Source organism: Schistocerca gregaria, chromosome 2 (genome assembly GCF_023897955.1).
Source record: "Schistocerca gregaria isolate iqSchGreg1 chromosome 2, iqSchGreg1.2, whole genome shotgun sequence".
In the NCBI taxonomy this organism is placed as follows: Eukaryota; Metazoa; Arthropoda; class Insecta; order Orthoptera; family Acrididae; genus Schistocerca; species Schistocerca gregaria.
The window spans coordinates 543,633,791-543,648,749 of NC_064921.1; the positions used below are offsets into that span (position 1 = coordinate 543,633,791).

At 42.5% G+C, this 14,959-nt stretch overlaps 2 protein-coding genes across 2 annotated transcripts in view; both read left to right on the forward strand.

Annotated features, from left to right (window-relative positions):
* The window catches only part of LOC126335871 (uncharacterized), a 1,498,073-nt gene that overhangs the window by 1,417,454 nt on the left and 65,660 nt on the right, over window positions 1-14,959 (forward strand). The gene's annotated exons all lie outside the window — the stretch shown is intronic.
* LOC126331570 (uncharacterized) overlaps window positions 1-14,959 on the forward strand; it is a 308,007-nt gene that overhangs the window by 286,073 nt on the left and 6,975 nt on the right. The gene's annotated exons all lie outside the window — the stretch shown is intronic.

The following is a 14,959-nucleotide window of genomic DNA, read 5'->3' on the forward strand; positions in this document are numbered from 1 at the left end:
CTGTGGCTGTGGCTATCAGTCCGAACACCTGTTCGATGTAGCTCTGCATGCTAATCTATTCTGAGAGATGCCTCCAATTCCCCGAAAGATGCCGTAGTGCAGTACTTTTGTTGCTGTTACGATCTTCAGTCCGAAGACCTGTTCCATGTATCTCTCCACCTTACTCTGTCTTGTGCAAATCTAATCATTTCAGGATATCATCTGCCACTTACACCCATTCGAAACTGCTTACGCCAGCAACCTAACTTCTCTCGCATTTCTCCCATTACCAAATTAACGATTTCTTGATGAAATTTGTTTTCTCTCCATTTCAGTTCAGAACCTTTACTTACCCGAGTTACTTATCTAATAATAGTCATATCACCTTTTAAAAGCTTCTATTCTCTTCTTGTCTGACTGTTTGTCGTCCTCGTTTCCCTTCTGAACAACATTACATTCCAGACAATACCTTCAGATAAAGACTTCCCAACAAACTAATAACTAATGAGGAGGTATTGAATAGAAATGGGGAGAAGAGGAGTTTGTGGCACAACTTGACAAGTAGAAGGGATCGCTTGGTAGGACATATTCTGAGGCATCAAGGGATCACCAATTTAGCATTGGAGGGCAACGTGGAGGGTAAAAATCGTAGAGGGAGACCAAGAGATGAATACACTAAGCAGATTCAGAAGGATGTAGGTTGCAGTAAGTACTGGGAGATGAAGAAGCTTGCACATGATAGAGTAGCATGGAGAGCTGCATCAAACCATTCTCAGGACTGAAGACCACAACAACAACAACAACAACAACGAACTAATACACAGTGTATCAAATATAACGGCGTAAAAGCATGCAGCTGAAAGTACACGATATTAGAAACAAAAAACTCCAGTAAATGTGGGCTTTCAAATGCATACCTTAAGAACTATTAGCACTTTTTCAGTAAAGAGACGGGTTGCAAAGTAGCGAAGAAGAGCAAGTGCACTTTAGAACCCATCTTACTAAACATTTTTGCTTCTAGATTGTGTTTATACAATTACGATACACTCTTTATATTTCCATTGAGGTGACAAAAGTTATGGGATACCTCTTAATATCGTGCCGGACCTCCTTCTTCCCGTCTTAATGCAACAACTCTATGTGCCAGGACTCAACAAATCGTTGGAAGTCCGCTACAGAAATTCTGAGCGATGCCGCCCCTATAGCCGTCCATTAACGCGGAAGTGTTGCCGGTACAGGATTTTGTTCACGAGCCGATCTCTCGATTAAGTGCCACGAACGCTCGATGAGATTCATATCGGCCGATCTCAGTGGCCAAATCATTTGCTGGAACTGTCCAGAATGTTCTTCAAAGCAGTCGCGGTGACATGGCGTACTGTCACCCATAAAAATTCCATCATTGTTTGGGAACAAGTAGCCGAACACAACCACCTAATAATAGTCAAACCACCTCTAAAAAGCTTCTATTCTCTTCTTGTCTGACTGTTTGTCGTCCTCGTTTCCCTTCTGAACATCATTACATTCCAGAAAATACCTTCAGATAAATACTTCCCAACAATCCAATCCACGTAAACACAGCCCACACAATTATGGAGACACCACCAGCTTGCACAGTACCTTCTTGACAACTTGGTTGGACGGCTTCGTGGAGTCTTCGCCTCACACTAACCCTGCAGTCAGCTCTTACCAACTGAAAGCGGAACTCATCTGACCGAGCCAAGGTTTTCTAGTCGTCTAGAGTCCAACCAATGTGGTCATGATCCCAGGAGGGGCGCCGCAGCTGATGTCGTGACGTCAGCAAAGGCGCTCGCGTCAGTCGTCTGTTGCCACAGCCCATTAACGCCAGATTTCGCAGCACTGTCCTAACGAATACGTTCGTCGTACGTCCCGCATTGATTTCTGCGATTATTTTACGCTGTGTTGCTTGTCTGTTACAACTGACAATTCTATCTAAACGCCGGTACTCTCGATCGTTAAGTGAAGGATGTCGGCCAGTGGTTTGTCCGTCGTGAGAGATAATCCCTGAAATTTGGTACTCTTCGCACAATATTGCCACTGTGCGTCTCGGAATACTGAATTCCCTAACGGTTTACGAAATGGAATGTACCTCAAGTCTGGGGCCATCTATCTTTCCGCGTTCAAAGTCTATTAATTGCTGTCGTGCCACCATAATCACGTCGGACACCTTTCCAGTTCAATCACCTAAGTACAAATAACAGCTCAGACAATGCACTGCCCTTTTATACCTTGTGCACCAGACGTTACCGCCATCTGTATATGTGCATATCACTGTCCCATGACTTTTATCACCACAGTGTATATTCAATGTTAATACAGGTCTCTTTTTCGGGGAACGCTCTTTTGGCTTAAATGATGTCATTTTCGCTTTTAGGTGTAAGTGTTTCTGTTGCAGTATTGTTGTTTCGGCTTATGTCCCATTGTCAAGCATCAGATTTGATGTGATTATACAGTGTAGAAATAGATTAAAGGTAACAACGTTCTTGCTGGGTCGCTCTTCCTAGTAACAAAGTCAATGACTGCTACTAATGAGATGGCTAACATGATAAATAGAGTTGCGTTATTTACCTATACAGTATTGTGCTCTGTTGTAGGGAGCATTTTTGTAACGATGTATATTAGGCTTCAGAGTGCCTAAAACACTTAACACGCGTTAAAGTGATTCTTTCAGTTCTGTTAAGGTAGCTACGACTATTGAGTGACCGTTCACAGTCAAGGTTCACAAACTCTCGTTTGGAAGACATTCGACATGGTACAAGTACTGGTCTGATTCAAAGTCCTAAGGCGGTTGGGAGACACTTGCAAGAAATTTATCGAAGTGCAGTCACGAAGCGATGAACCGGTGTGATGAATGGCAGCTAGCACTAAATGTAGAAAGATGTAAGTTCATGCAGATGAGAAGGAAAAACAAACCACAATGTTGGAATACAGTATTATTGGTGTGCTGCTTGACACAGTCACGTTGCTTAAATATCTAGACGTAACGTTGCAAAACAATATGAAATTGAATGAGCGTATAGAGATACAGTAGGGAAGGTGAATGATCGACTTTTGTGTATTGGGATACTTTTAGGAAAGTGTGGTTCATCTGTAAATGACACCACATTCGGGACACTAGCGCGATTTATTGTTGAGTATTATTCGAGTGTTTGATATCCGCACGAGGTCCGATTAAAGGAAAACACCGAAGCAATTCAGAGGCGAGCTGCTAGATTTGTTACCGGTAGGTTCGAACAACACGCAAGTATTACGGAGATGCTCAAACTGAAATCACTAGAGGGCAGACGACATCGAGCAGCAGCACTATTGAGAAAATTTATATGACTGCCATTTGAGGCTAACTGCAAAACTATTCTACTGCCGCCGACGTACATTTCGCGTAAGTACCATGAAGATCATGTAAGAGAGACTAGAGTTCGTATGGAGGCACAAAGACAGCCGTTTTTTCCTCGCTCTATTTACGAATGGAACAGGAAAGGAAATGAATAGTAGTGGCACAGGTTACTCTCCCCAACGCACCATACGGTATCTTGCGAAGCATCTATGTAGATGTAGAGCGGCGGGCTCTGAAAGCTGTCTGCAAGCAGTTGTCCGCTGGCGCTCGTAATGACTAGAACGTTGGGCATCAGCTCTGTAAGTAGACCCGTCGATTCAGTCTACAGTCGACTCTCCTTGTCGGACCGTGCAGCCCACATAAATACCCGACTGGTGAAATGATACCGAGCAACCTTCTATTTCCGCCCACGTCACAAGCGATGGGAAGTGGGGCGGAAAAAATGTCGCCCTCAGCAAGCCACTCCGGGAAACGACAGCTGCAGCCGTACGTCTTCTCGCAGTTAGCGCCTGCCGAGCAGGCAACCCAAGGTGCACTACTGTACCGCGTCGAGTATCTTGGTTCCGTAGGCTACTGCAAGCTGGACGCAACACAAATCCATGTACCATATTAAGCATGTCATTAATAACAGGCATAGTGAGTGACACAGCCCTAAAGAGACACTGTTGTTTTTAACTTACTTTTGTAGCATGACATCAAATGTTATAGCTGGCAATGGCACAAAGCCGAGATTGCAGTAGCGCTATAAGAACAGTTTCATCTAAAAGCGAAAATGACATCATTCCAAAACGTTATACAGGCTGTGGACCCATAGTGCGCAAAGATTTTCCCTTTATTGGCAGTCTACATTTTACACTCTCTTTACTTCTGCCAGTGTCAGTTAATTTCCTGCCTACTAGTGGAAGTCATCTGTCGCTGATGGTGTTTCGTTTTCTAATTCCTTCAGCATCGACAGATTTAATTATGTTGCATTACACTACCCTCGTTTTAACTTTAATGCTAATCGTCTTATAACATATTTTCAAGACACTGTTCATTCCGATAAACATATATACCAAATTCTTTGCTTCCCCTGAACAACTATGTTGCCAGCGAATCATAATGTTTTTACAATTGCAAATGAGCGCAAGCTTACATTCGAGGGGAACAGGGAATGAAATAATAAGTCTTATTAAACTGAAAAATTACGGTTAAATAAAAAGGCACATACAAAATAACAGCGATCTATTGCAAATTACTCGTCGTCGGACATCTTTTAAAACAAAGTCATATGATGAGCAACGTCACAATATCCACCATGGACACTGTAAAATTCTCGGATTCTCCTTGGCTCTGTTTTCTCAAAATACTCCCATTTTTATAGGGTAGTCATATATTGAGGTTATCGACTGAGTGATTAGAGTTCCTGTTGCTCGTGCCAAGCTCGCTCAGTGAGCTTGATGTTAGCAGATATCGTACGCCGTTCCATTCCGTTGATTCCTTCGCCCTGGAGAAAGTGTTCACCAGATGTGCAGCGATACACTAGATCGTTATCGTATTAAAATACTACCATCTCCGAAATGTTGATTGTAGGGCCGGACAATAGGTTTAAGGATCAAGTCCCGATACTGTACGGCCCTTAAATTACCCTCGATAGCACTGACACGTGTCCGACATCTGAATATGGTATCTGTCCGAAATGTGACTGTCCCACATGCACGCTGAACCTCTGAAACTGTGTGTCTGGGACGCGCCTTGGTGCATGGCCGCCTTGACGCTCTCCTATGATCACCCGTCGGTGAAGTAGACCCGACACCATAGATCTAGAACCCATTCCAGATGTTCCATTGCCCAATTTCTTTTCGCACCACGGTCCTGACTGTTTTGATATCCGTGATGAAAGCATAGATCCTAAAAGAGACTATTACGTACTGGATAAGTAGACGCAGTCTCGCACTTATCTAAAAAAAAAAAAGCATAGTTCAGTTATGCTGCGTTTTTGTATTCCAAAAATTAACAGCTTGCACAGTACGTCCTTGAGCATTGTCGCGCAAAATGATGGTCAGGTCCTGCAGAAAGTGTCATCATTTCTGTCTCTATGCTGTTCATTTTTGGAATACAACCTACGACCAGCGTAGAGACAGAAGTGATGACACTTTCTGCAGAATCTGGCCACCATTTTGCAGGACAATGCTTAAGCACCTACAGCGCAAGCTGTTACTGATTTGTTTGACTGATGGGGATGCTAAATGCTATACCACCTACTGCACTCCGCTGACTTAAGCTCTCGTGAGCCCAACTCGATTTCTAAACTGAAGGAAACACTTCACGGTATTCACTTCATAACTGCTACAAATTCGTCGGGTAATAGACCGCGCCGATCGAACTGTCAACACAACTGGCACTGCCAAGAGTATCCTACGACTTCCACATCGCTGGCAACGGGTTATACACAAGGCTGGTGACTACTTTGAAAGTCAGTAAAGCTTTGAAACACGTATCTATTTTGTAGGAGCTGTAACTAAATAGTTACCACTATTAAAGTTCCAACCCTCGTATTTCACATTCAATCATTTCCCCTGCATTTTCATGTCCTCAGCATAAAGCTGTAGAAGAAACGTCAATGTTTGATCACCGAAAATGTTCAAATAAACGTCCTGGAACTTATTCATGGTAACCTGGAGTGATTGTTCCCATATGTACTATGAAAAACACCCCCAAAGCATCACAGCACCACCTCTGCTCCTCCACGAACTGCGGGCTATACGAGCCTCCGAGCCGTCGGTGGACACGACGCTTTGTGTCATTTGAACAGAGGCGAAAGGAAGACTCGTTGGACACACTACACGTCTCCAGTCAATCACTGTCCAGTTTCTGTGTTGTTTGTCACATGGAAGGCGTGCAGTTTTATGTACCACTGTGTCCAATGGTATTTTGCTACGTAAGTGACTCCAAGTGTCCATTTCATGCAGTTCTCTTCACAAAGTTCGCTCGGGAAGAGGTTGAGACCTACGTTCACTGACAGCAGAAAATCCTGTTGAATTTGAAACCGATTGTCATTGGCAAAGCGTGACGTTTGTCACTGGGCCCTGGTGGTTAGGATCTTTTTACGACCACTGTTTTTCCGTCATGTTACACCACTGCGAGTGGTACACCATTCCTTGAAGACACGTAGTACAGTCCTTGTTGATACACCACGAAATCTGGCAAATCAATTCAGAGTGTAGTTGGTCACGGACACGTCTAAACACGGTAACGCCTTCTTTTCTGGCTGGTTTCACGCGGCATGCCACGATTTCCTCTCCTGTGCCAACCTTTTCATCTCACAGTACAGTTATCTAAGTCCTCAGTTATTTGCTAGATTTGCTGGATGTATTCGATTCGCTGTCTTGCTCTTCAGTCTTTAGTTTTTACCCTCTACAGCTCCCCCTCGTGCCAAGAAAGTTATTCCCTGATGTATTAACAGATGTCCTATCATCCTGTCCCTTCTTTTCGTCAGTGTTTTCCATACATTCCCTTCCTCGCCGACTCAACGGAGAATCTCTCATTCCATACCTAACCAGTCCACCTAATTTTCAACATTCTTCTCTAGCACTATATTTTAAACGCTTCGATTCTCTTCTCTTCCGGTTTTCCCACTATCATAAAATGCTGTGGTCCAAATGTAAATTCTCAGAAATTTCTCCCTCAAGTTAAGGCTTGTGTTTGATACCAGCAGGTGTCTCTTTGACGGGAATGCATTCGTTGCCTGTGCTCGTCTGCCTTTTACATTCTCCCTGATTCGTTCACTACGGGTTATTTTGTTTCCAAGACAGCAGAATTCGTTAACTTAGTCTACTTCGTGATCAGTACTTCTGATGTTGCTCGTTATTATCATTACTGGTGCATATTATTACTTTGTCATTCTTCCTATTTTATCTCAATTCATATTCTATATTTATTAGCCTGTTCATTCCATTCAACACATGTTGTAAGTTCTCCCACACTTTCAATGAATATAGCAATCTCATCAGCGAACCTTACGATTGATATCCTTTCACCTTGAATTTTAATCCCTCCCTGAAAGCTTTCTTTCATTTGTTTCATTGCTTCTTCGATGTATTGATTGAACAGTAGGGGCAAAAGGCTGCATCCTGTCTTACACCCTTATTAATCCATAAACTTCGTTCTTGGTCAGTCACTTTTATTGTTCCCTATTGGTTCTTGTACATACTGTGTATTACCCGTCTTTCGCTATAGTTGCCCTTATCTTTCTCAAAATTTCGAACATCTTGCCCACTTCACATTGTGGAACACATTCTCCAGGTCGACAAATCCTCTGAGCGTGTCCTTATTTTCTGCAGTCTTACTTCCATTATCAACCGCAATGTCCGATATGCCTCTCTGGTGCTACCAACTTTCCTAAAGTCAAACTGATCGTCATCTAACGGATCTTCAGTTTTCTTTTCCATTCTTCTGTATTTTATCGTTGTCAGCAAGTTAGACATATGAGCTATTAATGTGATTGTGCCATAATTCTCGCACTTGTCGACTCTTGGAATCTTTAGACTTGTGTGGATGATGTTTACGAAAGTCTGATGCTATATGGTCATCTCTTACATTCCACGCACCAACATCAATCGTTTTGTTGCCATTCCCCCAATGACTTTAGAAATTCCGATGGAATGTTATCTCTCGCTTCTGACTTATTTGATCTCAAGTCTTCCAGAGTTTTTTTAAATTGTAATTCTAACACTGCATCTCCTATCTCTTACCTATGGACCCCTGTTTCTTCTGTTATCACGTCATCAGAGAACTTTTCCCTTTAAAATATTTTCAGTGATTTAACTTCCGAAATATCATATTTACTAAATCAACACCATCCGTGCGTTATATCGAATTCTTTTTGGAACGTTCGTCGTAGTGCTCCACATAGTTAATCTCGTTCTAACTTTGCTTCCAGTTTAAGTGACTTCACCAGACGATTAGTATGGATACTGCAACCATTTGCATGTGCATCTAAGTGTCGTGTCTTTTGCGCTTGAGTACAATGCATATAACTTTCTGGATTACGTCCATTCGCCAAAAACTCAGTTAATAGTCCAGATTGGTGCAAAATATAAAGTAGATGCATTTGAGCCACAACTGTCTCCAAATCCATCTAAAAGGACAACTTTTTTTTTAAGCGTTCTACTTTTACACTCCGCAAATCAGGCTGCGGTGTGTGGCAGAGAGCATCCCTGGTACGTCTATTTTCCTCGCTTCTCTGTTCCTTCGCGAATTATGTGTTGGAAGAACGACTGTCTAAAAACTTCGTATGAGCTATAATTTATCTCATTTTCTAATGGATACAATTCCGCGAGATATGTGGGAGGAAGAAGTATGTTGCGCGACTCTTCTTCGAACGTGCACTCATGGCACTTCAACAGTAACCCTCTATGTTATATACAACACTTCCCTTGAAACGATTGCTACTGGGCCACATTGAGTAATGCTGTACCAGTCTTCGTTGGATCTCATAATCTTCTCTATCTCTCCTGTTACTCTTACGTGGTAAGAGTCCCATATTAATGAACAGTACTAAAGAATCGGTCGAGCAAATGTTTCGTAAGCCACTTATTTAGTGGGTAAATTACATGTCCTTAAGATTCTTCCAACGAATCTCAGCCTTCAGCCTAGCATCGACGTTTTCTACGATTAACACTATGTGCTCATTCCTCTTTTGTCGCGCCAGACAATTACTCCCACGTATTTTGAGGTAATTACTCTTTCTAGTGATTTATCGCCAGTAGTGTAATCATATGGTAATACGAACTTTTTTTTCTTCGTGTGTGAGTCCACAGCCTCGACCTATTTTCTGAATGATGAAATTGTATTTAAAAAAACACCGTAGGCTGTCAAATTTTGTTATGCTAGATGACTTTCATTGTACCATACGTATCATTACTGCTCAGTTACGGCCTGCGGCCATTTTCAAATTTATTTGTGTTAGCGATGCTAGTGTTACATACAGGTTGGTTATAACTAAACTTTCGCTTCTTGAGAGTCCCCCTTGAAAAATGAGTGATCGTAGGGCTTCTATGGAAACATTTGTAAGGAGATGCGAAAGTGAAAAGACGAACAAACCATTGAAAGAAAGGCATTTTAATTTCCAGAAGAGACGGTAACAGTTGTTAACTGCGCGCCATGTTAAGGTTCCAGGTTCCAAACGTTGCTCATTATGGCGAGCAGCTGCATTCACGACAGCCTGGAACCGCACTGTAGATTGCTCTACTGCTGTAGGTCAAGTGCGATGTTGGCTACCTCCACTGCTATGCTCATTTCAACCTACAACGTGTGTTACTGTCCCGTTGATAAGCCGTGTCTTTCAGGAAACGTCACAGCCAGAAATCACACCGGTTCAAATATTGTGATCCTGGTTGCCGTGCAGTTTGGAACGATCGGCCAATGATTAGGTTTTCTTCAAGTGTATTACGGAGTAACCAAGTGATCTCATTAGCAACATGGGTGGACCTCCATCGCGCATAGAAACAGTTCAGTCCAAAGCACCTCTCTCCCGTAGAGCAGGGATCATATGTTGGCGAAGCAGATCACAGTAACGTGTGTCGTTCACGTTAAGCGTCTTTTCGCCCTCGGGGTCCGAGTTCCGTACCAGTACCGGCGCTTAACGCGACAAGTTATGATACAATAACTACTAAAAACGCAATTCCTGAGGCGTATAGTCTAACATCATTCCTATAAATTTGAATACCCATACAGTCCATAGAATGGCTCAAGCAGCACTAATTTAAATATATCACCCTGTATAAAAACAGTTCAGTGGTAGGCGGAAGCCAATATTTATTGGCACACACACACACACACACCCACACACACACACACACACACACACACACACGCACACACACACACACACACACACACACACACGTTGAAAGTCTACATACGGGAACAAATGTCCGTTCCCGTGTAGCACTAAATAAGTTTTATACGTGACGGACATTGCTGGAGCAATAGCCACAGACCACGACTGTCGAGTAATGTCATACACACACATATATATTAGTGCAACAGATATCATCAGCATAACATAATACGACAGCCTAGTTTGATTTTATAACATAGTTTCATCATTCAGAAAGTAGGACCGCAGGTCGCAGTTTGCATATAAATTAGCTGGTACTTTTATTAGTCTCAGTTGTTAGTGCCCAGTTCGTATAATGGGCAGTCAGATGAAAACGATACACATGGAAAAAGTAAATAAACTATTTTTTATTTCAAAAGTAATCGCCATAACTATTAATATATTTATTCCATTGTGGGACAAGATGGTCAGTGCCTTCAAGGAAAAAGTTTCCTCAGGGAAGCAAAGTTACAGAAATCGCTTAGAGAGAGATCAGGAAGGTATGGAGAATGTGTAAGGGCCCACATATGGCCTAGCTTGTTTCGATTACTCTGCATAAATATCGGTAGGAAGCCCTTACACATCTCCCATATAATCCCCATCTGTCGCTGTGCGATATCCATATTTTTGGATTCCTGTAAAAAAACATTCCGCGACATAGATTTGCTTCGGACGAAGAGCTGGACGCATGGGTACAATTATGGTTCCTTAGGCAACCGCAAACATTTTTCCATAAGGAGAATGACCACATTGTCTCACAGTGAGATAAAATGATTAAGAGATATGGATATTATTTTTGAACTAATAAAGAGTCTACCTCATTTTTAGGGTTTCGTGCCTCAATGTGGAAAAACGAAATCTTCATAGAATAGCTTTGCTGTCCGTTTGTCTGTGTGCCAATCTGTCCGACTGTTAAGAACCCTTTTTCTCAGGAGCAGGTGGACGTATCAGAATCAAATTTATGTCGCATATTAAGGTCTATGGTCCCTTGGGGATATAAAAGTTTAAAGCCTGTAAGTCAGCTTGCTCATCAAAACCTATAGTGCTCTTACTGTTGACCTAGAATCTGGAAATTTGACGATGTGCAAGACTTCGCAATACAAGTAAAGGGAAAAAAGCCGATAATTTTTGATTTGAAATTATATAGCATGAAAAAAAATTTTTTTGTATTTTCTTATTCTTCTGTTCGCTTATTTGTCCGCCTGTTAAGATTCTTTTTCTGTGGAACCATTTTGGCATCAAGTTCAAATTAATGTCACAAACTAAGGTTTTTGATTCTTTGGCAGTGTAGAAAACGTAACCTTCTAAGTCACTGCAATCAAAACGTATTTACATTTATGTTACATTATTTTCACACTTGCAAACTAAGTAATGGAACTTATAGTGTACTTATTGTTGATCTAGAATCATGGAATTTGACAAGAAGCAAGGTATAACAGTACAAGTAAAGGAAAAAATTCGAAAAATGTTAATTTGTAATTATATAACACCAAATATATATATAACGATACTAGAAGCAAAAAAGTTTCTGTAAACATAGGGTCGAAAATGCATACCTTAAGAGCTACGAGCAATTTTTCATCTTCGATACTGTGAAGCAAATCTCTTCTACTGCAAGCTCTTTGCTTTATACATTTTGGGAAATGCTAATGTGGACCCAAACAAGAAAAAAAATGTCCAGCAAACATGTGCTCTAAAATGCATACCTTGAGAGCTATGAGCACGTGCTCATCTTCGCTACTTGGAAACACAACTTTTCTAGTGATACATACAGGGTGGTCCATTGATCGTGACAGGGCCAAATATCTCACGAAATAAGCGTCAAACGAAAAAACTACAAAGAACGAAACTTGTCTAGCTTGAAGGGGCAAACCAGATGGCGCTAAGGTTGGCCAGCTACAGGGTGCGTTCCGAAAGTAATGCAATTATTTTTTTAAAGTAATTTATTGAACAGATTTGCACAAACACTTAAAATTCTTCAAAGTACTGTCCTTGGGCCTCTACACATTTTTTCCAGCGACTCTGCCATGACCGGTACGCGCCCTGGAAGGCGTCTTCTGGGACCTCTCGCAAGGTCTTCGTCACGGCGGATTGGATCTCGTCTATGGACGAAAAACGGGTTCCTTTCAGGGCTGACTTAATCCTAGGAAACAAAAAGAAGTCAGCTGGGGCGAGGTCAGGACTATAGGGGGGGGGGGGGGCAGCGTTGGCACCTGGTGTTTGGCCAGGAACTCGCGGACTCGTAGCGCGTGGTGGCAAGGCGCGTTGTCGTGATGGAGTTGCCAGGTAGAGGAGATGTCCTTTCTCGTCCTGACGACCCTTTTGCGGAGTCTTTCCAGCACATCCACGTAGTAGGCAGCGTTAACTGTCTGTCCTTGAGGAACAAACTCCTTATGGACCACTCCTTTGCTGTCGAAAAGGACAATGAGCATTGTTTTCACTTTTGATTTGCTCATTCTTGCCTTTTTGGGCTTGGGGGACTGATCAGTGTGCCACTCAGAGCTTTGGCGTTTTGTTTCTGGGTCGTATTCAAAAACCCAGGTTTCATCATCAGTGATGACGTTGTCCAAATAATCAGGTTCAATTTCAACACGTTGCAAAAGTTCACTTGAAATTTCCGCTCGGTTGGTCTTTTCGTCGTCTGACAACACCTTGAGCACGAGCTTGGCGCACACTTTCCTCATCGCTAAATCTTCAGTAACAATGCGAAAAACAACAGTAGACGACAAGTTCAGTTCATTGGCAACTATCCTGATACTCAATCGACGGTCAGAGTTCAACAGTTGTCGCACACGAGACACATTGTTGTCGGTTTTGCTGGTTGACGGCCGCCCAGAGCGTTGTTCGTCGTGAACCTCTTCCCGGCCTTCCTTAAAGGCCTTTAACCACCTCGAAACTTGTGAGTAGGACAGAGCAGAGTCCCCGTAAGCCTCACGATCATTTTGTTAGTCTCCTCAAAAGATTTGTTCAGTTTAGCACAAAACTTAATCGCGTAACGTTGCTCGATCGTCGATTCAATTTTTTCCGTGACACGGTCGGCGCGCAGAGGTTTACAATAACAGACGTCCTGCCGCTTCCACAGCTCGGAGAGCACTGAAACCGGTTTCGCGGCAAAGCTTAGCGCCCCCCCCCCCCCCCCCCACCTACTCCATGTGGCCCGCTCCCATTCCGACTACTAGGAGCGGCGCGGGAAATTCAATTGCATTACTTTCGGAACGTACCCTGTAGATGGCACTGCCATAAGTCAAACGGGTATCAACTGTGTTTTTCTTTTTTTTTTTAATAGGAACTCCCATTTTTTATTACATCTTCGTTTAGTACGTAAAGAAATATGAATGTTTTAGTTCGACCACTTTTCTTGCTTTGTGAGATATGGTGCTGTAATAGTTACAAACATATGGCTCACGATTTTAGACGAACTGTTGGTAACAGGTAGGTTTTTTAAATTAAAATACAGAACGTAGGTACGTTTGAACATTTTATTTCGGTTGTTACAATGTGATACATGTACCTTTGTGAACTTATCATTTCTGAGATCCCATGCTGTAACAGCGTGATTACCTGTAAATACTACATTAATGCAATAAATGCTCAAAATGATGTCCGTCAACCTCAAAGCATTTGGCAATACGTGTAACGACATTCCTCTCAAGTAGTTCGCCTTCCGCAATGTTCGCACATGCATTGACAATCCGCTGACGCATGTTGTCAGGCGTTGTCGGTGGATCACGATAGCAAATATTCTTCAACTTTCCCCACATAAAGAAATCCGGGGACGTCAGATGCGGTGAACGTGCTTCGACAACCAATCCACCTGTCATGAAATATGTTATTCAATACCGCTTCAACCGCACGCGAGTTATGTTGGAACTACATCGCCATTCTGTCATGCAGTGAAACATCTTGCAGTAACATCGGTAGAACATTACGTTCGAAATCAGCATACATTGCACCATTTAGATTGCCATCGATAAAATGGGGGCAAATTATCCTTCCTCCCGTAATGGCGCACCATACAGAAACTTGCCAAGGTCGCCGATGTTCCACTTGTCGCAGCCATCGTGGATTTTCCGTTGCCCAATACGGTTTACTTTACCGCTGTTGCTGAATGACGTTTCGTAGCTAAATAGAATGCGTGCAAAAAACCTGTCATAGTCCCGTAATTTCATTTGTGCCCAGTGCCAGAACTGTACACCACGTTCAAAGTCATCGTCATGCAATTCTGGTGCATAGAAATAGGGTACGGGTGCAACCGATGTTGATGTATCATTCTTAACACCGACATTTTTGAGATTCCCGATTCTCGCGCAATTTGTCTGCTACTGATGTGCGGATTAGCCGCGACAGCAGCTAAAACACGTACTTGGGCATCATCATTTGTTGCAGGTCGTGGTTGACGTTTCACATGTGGCTGAACACTTACTGTTTCCTTAAATAACGTAACTATCCGGCGAACGGTCGGGACACTTGGATGATGATGTCCAGGATACCGAGCAGCATACATAGCACACGCCCGTTGGGCATTTTGATCACAATAGTCATACATCAACACGATATCGACCTTTTTCGCAATTGGTAAACGGTCCATTTTAACACGGGTAATGCATCACAAAACAAATATCATCCGTATTGTCGGAATGTTAGGTGATACCACGTACTTATACGTTTGTGACTATTACAGCGCCATCTATCACAAAGTGAAAAAAGTGGTCCAAGTAAATCATTCATATTTCTTTACGTACTACACGAATATGTAATAAAGAATG